The following is a 14,633-nucleotide window of genomic DNA, read 5'->3' on the forward strand; positions in this document are numbered from 1 at the left end:
GTCTCTTATGGTTTGTTTCCCTCTCTACTCTTTTTACTCCCCCTCGCATATGTTCAACTGTTTTGTTGCTTAAATTCCACATGAGTGAAATCGTATGGCATTTGCCTTTCTCTGATTGACTTATTTTGCTTAGTATAATACATTCTAGTTCCATCCACGTCATTGTAAATGGCAAGATTTCATTCTTTTTGATGACTGAGTAATATTTATATATATATATTATATATATATATAATATATATATATATCTCACATCTTCTTTATCCATTCATTAGGCAATGGACATTTGGGCTCTCTCCATAGTTTGGTATTGTTGCTAATGTTACTATAAACATTGGGGGGCATGTACCCCTTTGAATCTGTATTTTTGTATTTTGGGAGTAGACACCTCATAGTGCAATTGCTGAATCATAAGGTTGTTCTATTTTTAGTTTCCTGAGGAACCTCCATACTATTCTCCAGAGTGGCTGCACCAGTTTGCATGCCCACCAACAGTGCAAGAGGGTTCTCCTGTCTGAAACTTCACCAACACCTATTGTTTCTTGTTACACAAGTGTTTTAATTCAGTAGGTAAAATACGGAACCAAATCGGAAGCCATCATTTAGATATCTGGACTTTCAAATTTTTATTGAGCTAACAAACAATGATGAACCCTGAAGAATGGATAGTCGTTTGAAATTTTTTGTGTCAGTTATTAGACCACCTTAGGATGTCAACACGTACAGTTCCAACACTGATCCAGAATAACACTGAAATGTATAAATATTTCTGTACCTTGTTACCCTTCTCCCTCTTCTGATGCCTAACTTTTTTATCTCTGATTCCAAAGATTTAAGTAATTGAAATTCTGTGTCCAATATTAAAGGTCTATATATCTTAATCTATAGATACAAATACATGATTTTCATACTTACCTACTTTTGTTAGTACTGTCATTAACATTCTTCAAGCTGCTTATCACATAAGATCTTTTCTTTTACCATGAGAAAATTCTGAAAGAGAAATGACAGAATACAAAGATTCAAAATCTGATCATACCAGCACTCTGAAAGGTTCATAGTCTTTAGCAGTATAGTTATACTATTTATTTAATGGAATTACAAAATCTGAAGGAGTTTGGGATCTCTACAAAGGAAATATTCCTGAGGATTAAGGTCATCTTTGTCATTGACACTTCTTCCTCTCTACCCCTTTAGGAAGCCATGAATATGTCAGGAGTCAGCACAGTGGCCGAATTCATACTACTGAGTTTTCCGTGCTCCAGAGAGATTCAGGTCCTCCTTTTCGTGTTGTTCTTTGTGTCTTACATCCTGACACTGATGGGGAACGGGGCCATTGTCTGTGCAGTGAAGCTGGATCACAGGCTTCACACCCCCATGTACATTCTGCTGGCCAACTTCTTATTCCTGGAGATCTGTTACATCAACACCACTGTTCCCAATATGTTAAAGAACTTCCTATCTGAGACCAAAACCATCTCTTTCACTGCTTGCTTCTTCCAGTTCTACTTCTTCTTCTCCATGGGCATTACTGAGACTTTCTTACTGCCCCTCATGGCTTTTGATCGGTACTTGGCCAACTGTCGGCCTCTCCATTATCCTAACATCATGAGTAGCCACTTCTGCATGAACCTGGTGGCCCTCTGCTGGGTCACAGCCTTCCTCTGCTATCCAGTCCCTATCTATTTTATCACACATCTCCCCTTTTGTGGTCCCAATACCATTGACCACTTTGTCTGTGACCCTGGTCCTCTTCTGGCCCTGTCCTGCATCCCTGCCCCTGGAATTAGCTTTCCTGTTCTATATTGAGCTCTCTTATTATCTTCATCAGCTTCTTCTTCATCCTTGGGTCCTACACCCTGGTTCTCAGAGCAGTGTTGCGTGTCCCTTCAGCAGCTGGCCGACGTAAGGCCTTCTCCACCTGTGGTTCCCACCTGGCTGTGGTGTCTCTCTTCTATGGATCCATCATGGTCATGTACATCAGCCCAACCTCTGAAAATGCAGCTGGGATACAGAAGATTGTAACCTTGTTCTACTCATCAGTGACCCCACTTATAAACCCACTGATCTACAGTCTCCGGAACAATGACGTGAAGGCTGCCTTGAGAAAAATTCATATGCACAAAAATTAGTCAAAGAGAATGAGAACTCATGAGTAGGTCAAAATCAGAATTAATTCTTTTTCTCCACTTCCATTCCCACTTAAAAAGTAGGTCTTTATTCATTTGCAGACTCAAACACAGACTCAAATTCATCTATTTCTGTCTAGTTACATAATGGACAATAGTATGCTCAATTAAATCATACCTTGCACTCAAATCAGGATTTCATACATTGTTAATTAGACTTAAATGACCTGAATTTCTGGACTTTAGATTCTTCTTTTATTCCTTCCTCCAATAATTGCTTGCCCATTTTAGTCCCTGGACTCCTCCCTTTTTTGACTTCTATTAAGTGCATCCATTCTTGCACTTGGTTTTGCTTGTTTAAACATCTCTGCTCTACTCCTTAGAAGACTATTCACACCCTTTTAGCTCACTAAATTCAAGGGAAATTAGTGCCAACCAAATCATAATTGAGCCAAAATTTTTATTTAATTGGCATCCAAACGACTAATAATAATTAAAAGCACTGTCTCCTTAACTTGTCTGCTTCATAATTATTTAGGGAGCTTTCTAAAAGAACAGATTCCCAGTACTTTCTCCATATCTAAATCAGAATCTGAATTGGACTCCTGGAAATCCTTATTTAAATGTTACTCAGGGGGTTCTGGTACACCTAGACCAGCACAATCCACAAACTGATCTGAAAGCGCCACTATTTTAAATAAATATGTGACATAGAGAAATACAAACCCCACATTAGCTAAGAAAAGTGAAAGGAGTTACAGTGAACACTATAGGTGAGTCAAACATTCATGAAAGTAGCAGAAGTTTATTTTCCTGCATCAATTTTGAAATCCTCCATTTATAAATTAAGGACTAGATTACATTCTTCTTACCTGTGCAAAATTATTAAAACACCTGGAAACAGGTTTACATTTTTAAAGAAGACCATAATATAGTGGCATTACAGTTTGGGTTAGTTTTGTGTGAGGGAAGGGTGAATTGACACAGAGACCTAAAGAGGTAAAAGCAGAGAGCAAAAACCAGTGATTCATGATTCCCAGAGACTGAGATATAAACAGATGCAGAGAAATTTGACAACCACTCCTTGTTATTTGGCCCAACTATTTGGTCAAAAATAAAGTGCTCAGTTTACTTGGTGCATTTCACTAATTCATTCCATAAACATTTATTTACTCTGTGATGTGCCCTGAATTACATCAGTGTGGAAGATAAATTCCCTGCCTTTGTGAAATGTACATTCTAGTGAGGGAGATGGATAATAATCAGCTAAACACATAAATCTATAATTCCAGTTAGTCAATTCCAAAAGAAAGGAAAAAAGAAAATTTGTAACTATGTGTGATGACAGATGTTAACTAAATTTATTGTAGTGGTAACTTTATAATTACACAGGTACTGAAACATTACATTGCATCCCTGAAACTAACATAATGTTATATATATCAACTATATCGCAATAAAAGATGAATATATGAATATAGAAAAGTTTTGGGTAGGATAGTGGGTAATTTAGATGACATGGCTCGAGAGTGCCTTTGTTAGGAGGTGATATTTCAAAGTCATAAAATATGCTATGCAAAGTTCTAGGGGAACCAAATCCCATGTAAGTATAGGTTAAAGTTTGTGGTTTTCAAAGAATATTAAATAATTTATTTGGCTACCCAAAATGAAAATGGTATAGGAGGCTAGAGAGATAGGCAGGATCAGATCATCTAGAACCTTCTAAAACACAATAAATAGTGTTTTATCTGAACTCCTGGGAAAGCCTGCTTAATACCATAGAGGAAGTCTTAATAAAAATTCCATCTTAATAAAATCCTTTCCACTTCAGAAGCTCTTCTTATCTTGGAACTATTTATTTAGTTACATGTTTATTTATATGTGCCTTTATTATACTATATTCCACCTTGTTACATTAAGGATCTGATGTACTGAAAGAAAAGTGCAATGAAAGAAAAAATAAGAGAAATATCAACTTAGAAAGAAAAAAATAGAATGACAATTTTTGGATAAGATTTCATGTTTGTATTAAAGCAAGCCACTAAATATGTTATGAACTCCCTTTAAAACAAAGTGAAGAATGGGGAAATATTATTTGCTGTATGATTTTTATTAACTATGAGAAGAAAACACGTGGGTTCAGGGAAAGCTAAATTAATGGCTCTTAATGCTGTAACAATTTCTTTCATGGGGATTCATACTAAGGAAACTAAGAAATACAGTGAATATTGACCCTCCAAAGTATCTGATATAGATAATGATAGATAGACAGACACAGATATACATAGATATAATCTGGTTCTATATAGCTGCTTCTCATAACATTTCTCAGTAAGATTCAAAGGCATTATATAGAAGAAAAGCAATTCTTCCCAGATCTAAGAATTTTGATACAAATATTAGCTTTCTGATGTTCTGCCTTACTCCAGAAGTCTGGCCCAGAATACACTAAGAATAAAATTTAGAGCTAACTGCATGTTCACCCAAGTCAAAGATTAATAACCCCTTATTTGGATACCAAAGTTCTCTTCTATAATGTATAAGTTGACTTAGGAGGAGTATTCATAAGAATGGAAAGAAATGTTACTATCACAATATATGCCTTACGAAGTTTATTACATTCTTTCTGCACTGGAAGTAATTCACCTGTACAGAGCTGTCACACCTGCCATCCAAAGAAAAGTGAGGAGTTGAAGGAAAGGGTGACTGAGAACTGAAAAAGAAACGGGAAGTTTGGGAAAGAGTTAGTCCTGGCATGACTGAAATGCAGGGGAAGGGTTTATTCATGGGAAGTAGTACATGAATTCAGTAAACTATATTATTCAAAAAAACTTTTAAGTAAATGTTTTAATTATCTTGAAATAAGATACTTGTATTCTGAAGACATGCTTTTTTCTTTGATTTTGTTCTCTTTTTTTTACTCAGAAATTTTCCTCTTAAATGTATAAAATAATATGCTGGCTGAAATAAGGAGAGAGGGAATTTTATTTCTATAACTTGATCTTAATACGATAGTGAGTGGAATTTGTAGGACACTGGAGAGCAGATTTTGAGGTGAGTGGCAGTGAGAGCAAAATGCCTTCAGGATCCTGGCAGCAGAAAGAGAGCAATTAAAACAGTATATGGATATTCAGCAGCCATGAGGACCAATTACTTCCCACTTGTGGTTTTCTCTTACACAGTTTGATGGGAACAAGTCACCCTCTAGAGCAGAGAGTAGCCTCTACCAGTGAACAGAAATCTGTGAGATGGAGAGTCACCTTGGCAAACAACTAACTTCAGATCACATGCCATAGGCTACTAAAGGCTGCACTGATGAAGCTTATAGATTCATTCCCTGTGTTTTTCTAAGGAAATACTCATATTCCATTTGCATCACTAGTGTATGCTGCCATGAAAACACCAGATGCGGAGAAACAGTTTTTATTTTGTCAGGCCCTTTGTAGGGCTTAATTATTGATGCTGTTTACATGATAATTCCTTAAAAAAGGAAACATTAGTATAGCAAACTCTCATCTAACAAATGGAATGTAAGTTAAGGGCAAAACTTTTCTCAGAACCAGGTTGCTTGAAATTTGGCATTAGTTTTCCCATTTAAACCCTGTTAGATGATGTGAATGCCCAAGTTGGCACATAAGAATCTAAGTTATACGTAATATACCTGCACATATTAAAATACATTCTAACCAACATCCCTTCTTGATAAAAGTTCTTAGCGAACTGCGATTCATCAAAAACATCTTTGATCTATGAAAAGCTTTCAATTAGCAATAATCACGCTTCAGATAAGCCTCATTGGCTACGATACTGCCACTGTGGCAAAGTTTGAACATTTTTGATCTGTAAAGAACATTTCAAAAACTTACATCTGGCATGAATACTTGATGGTGAAAGTGAATGCTTTCCCTCTAAAATCAGAAACAAAACAAGAATTCTGCTCTTACATTGGATATTCTTTCTTGCTTTGTCAAAAATGAGTTAACCATAGAGTTGTGCGTCCATTTCTGGGTTTTATATTCTGTTCCATTCATCTGTCTGTTTTTGTGCAGGTACCATATTGCCTTGATGACTACAGCTTTGTAATATAGGTTGAAATCCAGAATCATGATGCCTCAAATATTGTTTTTCTTTTTCAGGATTGCTTTGGCTATTCGGGGGCTTTTGTGGTTCCATACAAATTTTAACACTGATCTAGCGCTGTGAAGAATGCTGATGGTATTTTGATAGGAATTGCATTAAATGTGCAGATTACTTTGGGTAATAACGGCATTTTAACAATGTTTATTCTTCCAATCCATGAGCATGAAATGTTTTCCCATTTCTTTGTGTTTCTTCAATTTTTTTCATAAGTTTTCAGGGTACAGATATTTTACCTCTTTAGCTGGATTTACTCCTAGGTAACTTATTGTTTTTGGTGCAATTGTAAATGGAATTGATTCCTTGGTTTTTCTGCTGCTTTGTTATTGGTGTATAGAAATGCAACAGATTTCCACAAGTTGATTTTGTATCCTGCAACTTTGCTGAATTTATGTATTAGTTACAGCAATTTTGGGGTGGACTCTTTTGAGTTTTCTACATAGAGGATCATATCGTCTGCAAATAGCAAATGTGTGACTTCTTCCTTACCACTTTGTATTCCCTTTATTTCTTTTCGTTGTCTGCTAAGGCTAAGACTTCCAATACTATATTGAACAGTAATGGTGAGAGTGGGCATCCTTGTCTTGTTCCTGACTTTTGGGGAAAGGCTCTCACTTTTTCCCCATTGAGGATGATATTAACTATGGGTCTTTTGTATATGGCATTTATGATGCCAAGGTATATTCCATCCATTATTTTATTGATGGTTTTTATCAAGAATGGATGTTGTATCTTGTCAATACTTCTGCATCTATTGACAGGATCATGTGGTTCTTATCTTTTCTTTTATTAATGTGGTGTATCACATTGATTGATTTGTGAATATTGAACCAGCCCTACTGCCCAGGAATAAATCCCACTTGATCATGGTGAATATTCTTTTAATGTAGTATTGAATTTGATTTGCTAGTATCTTGCTGAGAATTTTTGCATCCATGTTTATCAGGGATATTGGCCTGTAATTCTCCTTTTTAGTGGGGTCCTTGACTTTGGAATCAAAGTAATGCTGGCATCATAGGATGGGTTTGGAAGCTTTCCTTCCATTTCTATTTTTAGAACAGTTTGAAAAGAATAGGTATTAACTCTTCTTACTAGACATGTTGCCAAATGCAAGGGAAATGAGAGCAAATATGAACTACAGGGACTTCATCAAGATAAAAAACTTCTGAGGGTGACTTGGTGGCTCAGTCAGTCAAGCATCGACTTCAGCTCAGGTCAGGATCTTATAGTTTGTGGGTTAGAGTCCAATATCAGGCTCTGTGCTGACAGCTCATGGCCTGGAGCCTGCTTTGGATTCTGTGTCTCCTTCTCTCTCTGCCCTTTTCAACTTGGGCTCTGTCTGTGTCTCTCAAAAATAAGTAAACTTTTAAAAAATTTAAAAAAAAAAGACTTCTGCCCAGCAAGGGAAACCAACAACAAAACTAAAAGGCAACCTACGGAATGGGAGAAGATACTGCAAACAACATACCTGATAAAGCGTTAGTATCAAAACTTTATAAAGAACTCATCAAACTCAATATCCAAAAAAACAATCCAGTTAAGAAATAGGCAGAAGATATGAATAACCACTTTTCCAAAGAAGATAACCAGATGGCTAACAGACAAAAAGATGCTCAACATCACTCATCATTAGGGAAATACACATCAAAACAACAAGACAGCACTTCACACCTGTCAGAATGGCTAAAATTAACACAATAAACAATAGGTGTTGGCAAAGATGCAGAGAAAGGGGAACCCTCTTGCACTGCTGGTGGGGATGCAAACTGGTGTGGACATTCTGTAGAACAGTATGGAGGTTCCTCAAAAAAAACTAAAAAGAGAGCTACCCTTTGGTCCACTGACTGATGAATGGATAAAGAAGAAGTGTTATGTATATATGCAATGGAATATTATACAGCCACCAAAAATAATGAAATCTTGCCATTTGCAATGATACAGCTGGAGCTAGACTGTATTATGCTAAGTGAAATAAGTCAGAGAAAGACAATATCATAAGATTTCACTCATATGTGGAATTTAAGAAACAAAACAGATGAACATATGGGAAGGGGGGAAGAGAAGAAAGGGAAACAAACCACAAGAGACTCTTAACAATAGAGAACAAACTGAAGGCAGATGGAGGAAGGTGGGTAGGAGATGGGCTAGATGGGTGATGGGTATTAAGGACGGCACTTGTGATAAGCACTGCATGTTTTATGTAAGTGATGAATCACTGAATTCTCCTAAAACCAATATTTCACTGTATGTTAACTAAAACACTAAAAAGGTTTAAAAATCTGTTGAAGGACTTGCAATCAGAATATGTAAAGAACATTCAAAAGTCAATAATAAGAAAACAAATGACCCAGAGCACCTGGGTGGCTCAGTCAGTTAAGCATCTGACTTCAACTCAGGTCATGATCTCCCAGTTCGTGGGTTCAAGCCCCACCTCTGGCTCTGCACTGACATTTCAGAGCCTGGAGCCTGTGTCAGCTTCTGTTTCTTCCTCTCTCTCTGCCCTTCCCCCACTTACAGTCTCTGTCTCTCAAAAATAAATAAACATTAAAGAAAAAAAATTTAAAAGGGGCTCCTGGGTGGCTCAGTTGGTTAAGTGTTGGATTTTCGCTCAGGTCATAATCTCACAGTTTGTGGATTTGAGCCCCGCCTCAGGCTCAGTGCTGCACCTCATAGCCTGGAACCTGCTTCAGATGCTGTGTCTCCCTCTCTCTCTCTGCCCCTTCCCCTGTTCAAGTTCTGTGTCTCTCTCTCCAAAAAAATAAACATTAAAAAAAACAATTTTTAAAAAAAGAAAAAAAATGACCCAATAAAAATATTGATAAAATATTTGAGCAGACATTGAACAGCATATATACAAATGACAAATAAGTGAATGAAAATATATTTAAACATCACTAGTCATAAGGGAATTACAAGTTAAAAACACAATGAGTTACTACTGTATACATACCAGAATGACTAAAATTAAAAAGACCAACCATGGGGTGCCTGGGTGGCTCAGTCAGTTAAGCGTCCGACTTCGGCTCAGGTCATGATCCCGCGGTCCGTGAGTTCGAGCCCCGTGTTGGGCTCTGTGCTGACAGCTCAGAGCCTGGAGCCTGTTTCAGATTCTGTGTCTCCCTCTCTCTCTGACCCTCCCGCGTTCATGCTCTGTCTCTCTCTGTCTCAAAAATAAATAAACGTTAAAAAAAAAAAAAAAAAGACCAACCATACCAGTGTTGGTGATGATATAAATGCACTGGAACTCTCATACACTGCTAGTGTGAATGTAAAATGTTGGCAGCTTCTTAAAAAGTTAAGCATATATCTACCACTTGATAAAGCCATTTCACCCATAGTTATTTACCTAATAGGAAAAAGCATATGACATACAAAGTCTTATACACAAATGTTCCTAGCAGGTTTACTTCTAATAACATAGTTTATTTCTAATAACTAGAAACAACCCACACCCATCAAAAGGTGAATGGATTAATAAATTCTTATACATCTTTACATACATATTACATATACATACATATTACATATTACTCAGCAATAAAAAGAATGATCTATTGACAGATGCAACAACATGGATGAATCTCAAAATAATTGTGCTGAGTAAAAGGAAGTAGACCAAAAAAAAAAAAAAAAAAAGGAGCATGTGATTATTCCATTTATATAATGCTGTAGGAAATGCAAACATCTACAGTGAGAGAAATACCAGTGGCTACCTGGGGAGTGAGTTCAGAGTAGGGTAAGAGGCAGGAATTGAACAGGGGCACACTTAGAGAAGTTAAGGATAGACTTATTGGTTGATTAATTAATAAAACAACCAGTCAATTGATTTGTTAAAATGTCATTCTACTTGTGAGAGGTTTAAAACAGGGAAAAAATATTATTATAGGGGAAAAAAAAGTTACGGTAGGTCCCAAGGGAAGTGAATAACAAGCAGAAAAATGTCTCTTGACACTGTTTTCCTTTTAGAAGCAGTAAATGGATCCTCAAGGATTAAAACAAAACAAAACAAAACAAAACAAAAAACAGGGACTACTTCCTGACAGGCTCTGCTTATAAACCCTCCACCCTTCCATAAACAAAATCAAGGATCCTTATCACAATCACTTCCACCTCTTTTCTCCTAATTACTGTCATCTCTCTAAGAAAATAAAACAGAAAATTTGAGAAGCTTCAGTTTGGAACTCCCTTTGCTGATCCAGGTAATAAGCTTATGAAGTATGGAGAAGAGCAAAAGTCATAATCTCCTAGCTTTTACCTGCAGCTCTCTTCAAATTTGCTATAGCCATACACATACAACCAATATTTCTTAAGCTTTTACTGGTCAGGCAATGGTCAAGGTACTTCCACAGGCATTTATCTCATTCAATAATCTTTACAGCAGCCCTTTAAAGAGGGCATTTTTATGCCTACTTTAAGGTAACTGAGTATTAATTTCCTACGACTAATAAAAAAAAGCTCTTGACTCTAAATCCAATATTTTTCTGTTATGCACACCGGCCTGCCGGCCTAATTGGGAAAATTATCCTTACTTTTAAGTATTTTCTAAAAACAGATTACCAATGTTACTGATGTGACAACCCCCTCACTGAAACTATACAAACCAGCTAAAGGAGGAAATTGAGTTGTCATGAGACATTTCTAACCTGGCTATGGAGAGAGGGCCAACACATGAACATACCAAGATGAGGAAATGTCTTCCTCCAACTGTGTATGGCATGACCTGGCTCACTCATGTGATCTATCTCAACCTTTCCTAGGTTGACTAATTAAACAAGTAAACCAAAACAAGATGATTGTTGCTAATTAACTCAGTCGACTAACTCAGCATGGAGTCATAAACACAGTGATATTCACAGCCCCCTCTGCAGTGGGAATCCGTCTTTTTTTTTTCCCCTGACAGCTCCAGCTAAGACTTGTGGCAGGTAAGCATCATAGTTTCTTCTGTACAAATGAGCTAAGTGATAAAAGATGAGTAGCAACACAGTCCTGTTAAATATATTAGATTAAGCATAAAATGATGATGGCCATTCTTATTTTCTAGAATCCCTCCTAGCTTTCTAGAACAGCTTTGTGAGACTTCCTGACACAGAACTGTTCTGAGAAGAAATGGTTTTACTCAAAAGTCTAACATGATTGATTTTTCCATTTTTAAGGAGTAATATGCTGCTGCTTGGAAAATTGAGGGTAGAGGAACAAAAGTAGAAGGACTTGTGTTAGGTTGCTGCTGCAGAAGTCCAAGGAAGAAAGGATGTCATTTGAAATTGGGAGTAAACAGTGAAGACAAAGAGAAGTGCATGATGTGAGTCATAGTTTAGAAACAGAAGCATCTTGCTGATGCACTGGATGTGAGGTGCAAAAGAAAGGAAGGGATGTAAAATTAGACTAAACCAGGAAAAGTAAGTCCTTAAACATTAAGCCATTTAAACTGCTGAAAATATTTTGAGGCGATGGACAATGTGATTATTGCAAAACATAACCTTTTAGAAACATCCTACAAAACACTTTGGTTAAAAATGCCCCAAACACAATTAATAATGAATTATTTTGACCTACTGAAAATTTTATTGAATTTAAAGTCCATAAGTGAATTTCACACGTTAAGTAAATTTTATTTTGAGCCACTTCTTCCATTCATTAGCAGTTAATGTATTGTCATGGATCCAACATTTGTTAACAGCCCCATTCGAAGAACAGGGCATTTGGAAAAATGGTTGCTTCAGAAAAGACCACATTGTGAATATGTTCATCCTAAATGAGAACAGTGTAAGGTAATGCAAATGTGTGTTAGATATTTTATGTCTGAATTAAGTTTGCCTTCAAAAAATGGAATATTTGGTATCTGAAACTTAATCTCAGTCCCTAGCCACATGTTCTTAAAATCAGAAAGGAAAGGGCATTTAGAAAGTGTAAGTTTATGGTACAAGAACCAGAACCTGTTCCTCCCACAGCTGAGGCTCTAAAAGCCTCACTGTAATATAAGTTAAGATATAAAATAGCAGGACCTTGGGAAATTTTATTGACCAGATGAGTCCCCCATGTCATGAAAATCATATGAAATCCAGACCTAGATCTGTCTCTGAAAGGGAAGCTTTGGTACACAGATTATAAATTCTAAATTATTACTCAGTTTGCTGGTCCCCTATCACAAATCTTAAATCAACACAAAAATACACTATCATCAATAGACCACTGTCAGATTGCTTGGATAACTATGCAACTCTCAAAAATAACTTGATTGTTTAATTGATACTATAATCCAGATAATGGAAATAGATATTTTTCATGTTCCTTAGGCATGCCCTATTTACAGAGGCTATAATAACTAAGACCCAGGATTGAGGACAGGATTATTTAACAACGGTTTTGTTGTTGTTGTTGTTATTGTTGTTGTTTTAACTCAAAAAAGCATAAAGCCATTATGCAAATGTATAACCTTCTAAACTCATTCTGCCTTGAGGCACTCCCAAGCAGTGACTAGAAGGAAGCTTTCTCTTCTTTTCAAGTTTCCTGCTCTGTGCACCTTAACTTTGGATCAATAGTATCAGGTTCCACAGTTCATAGAGCTGAAATAGAAACCAGTGGATTTTGCAGTCATATTCCCAGCCCAGACGATCAAAGACCTATTTCCATAAAGCCAAATTAATGTTCATCCTATCCCTCAACTGTACCTACCCTAGATGGCTGGAGAACTATATTAACAGAAGTGAGCTAAAGCTATTTGCTACAATTTGAATCTTTTATTCCTGAAATTGGTAGATTGCATTGCCAAATAGAATCAGTGAGTTCATTAACTACCTTAAAACAGAAAAGTGATTCCATTAGTCCTAAGGGTCTGCTGCTCCAAGGCCACACAATTTGAATTAGCTTTGTCCACAAATAGCTCTGTGGGTGTGATCTCTCTCTGGAAACTGAAAAAAGTGTATTATTCAATCATTTTTATGAATATTCATTAAGAGCTGTCTAAGTGCAAAGCATTATGCTAATTCCCAGTCACTTCTGGTAAACTAACTTACACAAACTGATTTTGAGCCTATGAAAAAGTTCTATTTGAAACTTTCTGCTCAGTAAGATGCTTCTGAGTGAGCCACTTCAAAGAATTCTCTCTTGGAAGAGGCATACAGGAAAAGTGGGAGGTAGAGTAAAGAAATGTCTTATTTAAATTAAAAGACTGATCATAAGACTCAATGTTCATGTAAGATGGATAACAGACTTCCCAGAAGTGGCTGTGAATTACATCATGCATTACAATGTTCTCCTAAACCAACTTTGAGGATAGTTTTTTTTTCTTTTTTTCTTTTTCCTTTTCTATTTTTTTTTTATTTTTATTTATTTACTTATTTTTTCTTAATCACTTCTGGACTATTCTCTCCTGAAAGCAGAACTGTTCTGATGTAACCACCTACTCTGGAAAAAATTACTGCCAAGAGGAGAACTACCCAGTCTAATATCCCCAGAAGAAAACAAAAAAGAGAAAGCAGTTAAAATGCACTCTATACATCATTCCCCAGGCTCTGGTAAATACAGACCTTAGTATTAGAAAAGGGTGTTGACAATCGGAGCTCTCATGTACTGTCAATGTAAGTGGAAAATAGTCCAATAATGATGGAACACTGTTGAGTTTAATCTAATAAAATTGAAGATGCACATATTCTATTATCCAGCGTATAGAAATGCATGCATGTGTGAACCAAGAAAAATGAACTTTATATTCATAGTAGCATTATTCCTGACAGCTAATAATTAATCTGTTACGGTTTATTCATGGAATGTAATAGTATAGAGAAGGAAAAATAGAAAAACTACAGATACATGCAACAACATGAATTTCACGAACTTACCGTTGAACAAAAGAAGCCATCCAAATATATACTTTCCTTTATGTAAAGTAGAAAAACAAGAAAAACCAAATATTTTTGTTTAGGAATGCATACTTTTTTATTAAAATAAAAACAAAGACGCGATTACCTTAAGGAAAAGAGAATGTTACAATTGGAGGAATAGAGAGGCAGAGGATAGTGATTGTGATGGAGCATGAGAGAGGATTCTAGGATGCAAGTGATAGTCTATTTCTTGACCTTGGTAGTAGTAATACTATGGAGGTTTATGTATAATGACTTATTAAGCTATAAGTTTATGTATTAAGCATGTTTCCATATATTTCACAATAAAGAAACATTTCTGTCTACCCACTGATATTCACTGGCTGCTTGTGTTTTTCAGTCCAGTGACTAAGCCAGAACAATATTTCGGGATTAGACAAAAATACTAACTACTGACATATAAATGTTTATTGCATTCCACAGAGTGGTTTCAATACATATGTGGGTCCCCATATACACAGACATTCAATAATTTGATGGTCTTTTC

At 36.2% G+C, this 14,633-nt stretch overlaps 2 pseudogenes; one reads left to right on the forward strand and one right to left on the reverse strand.

The window, feature by feature from the left end:
• Positions 1–1,115: 1,115 nt before the first annotated feature.
• LOC106967510 (olfactory receptor 11H6-like) lies at positions 1,116–2,145 on the forward strand (annotated as a pseudogene).
• A 3,631-nt stretch (positions 2,146–5,776) lies between these two features.
• Positions 5,777–5,955, reverse strand: LOC113601713 (uncharacterized; annotated as a pseudogene).
• Between the last annotated feature and the right edge of the window lie 8,678 nt (positions 5,956–14,633).

This window comes from Acinonyx jubatus, chromosome B3 (genome assembly GCF_027475565.1).
Source record: "Acinonyx jubatus isolate Ajub_Pintada_27869175 chromosome B3, VMU_Ajub_asm_v1.0, whole genome shotgun sequence".
Classification (NCBI taxonomy): domain Eukaryota; kingdom Metazoa; phylum Chordata; class Mammalia; order Carnivora; family Felidae; genus Acinonyx; species Acinonyx jubatus.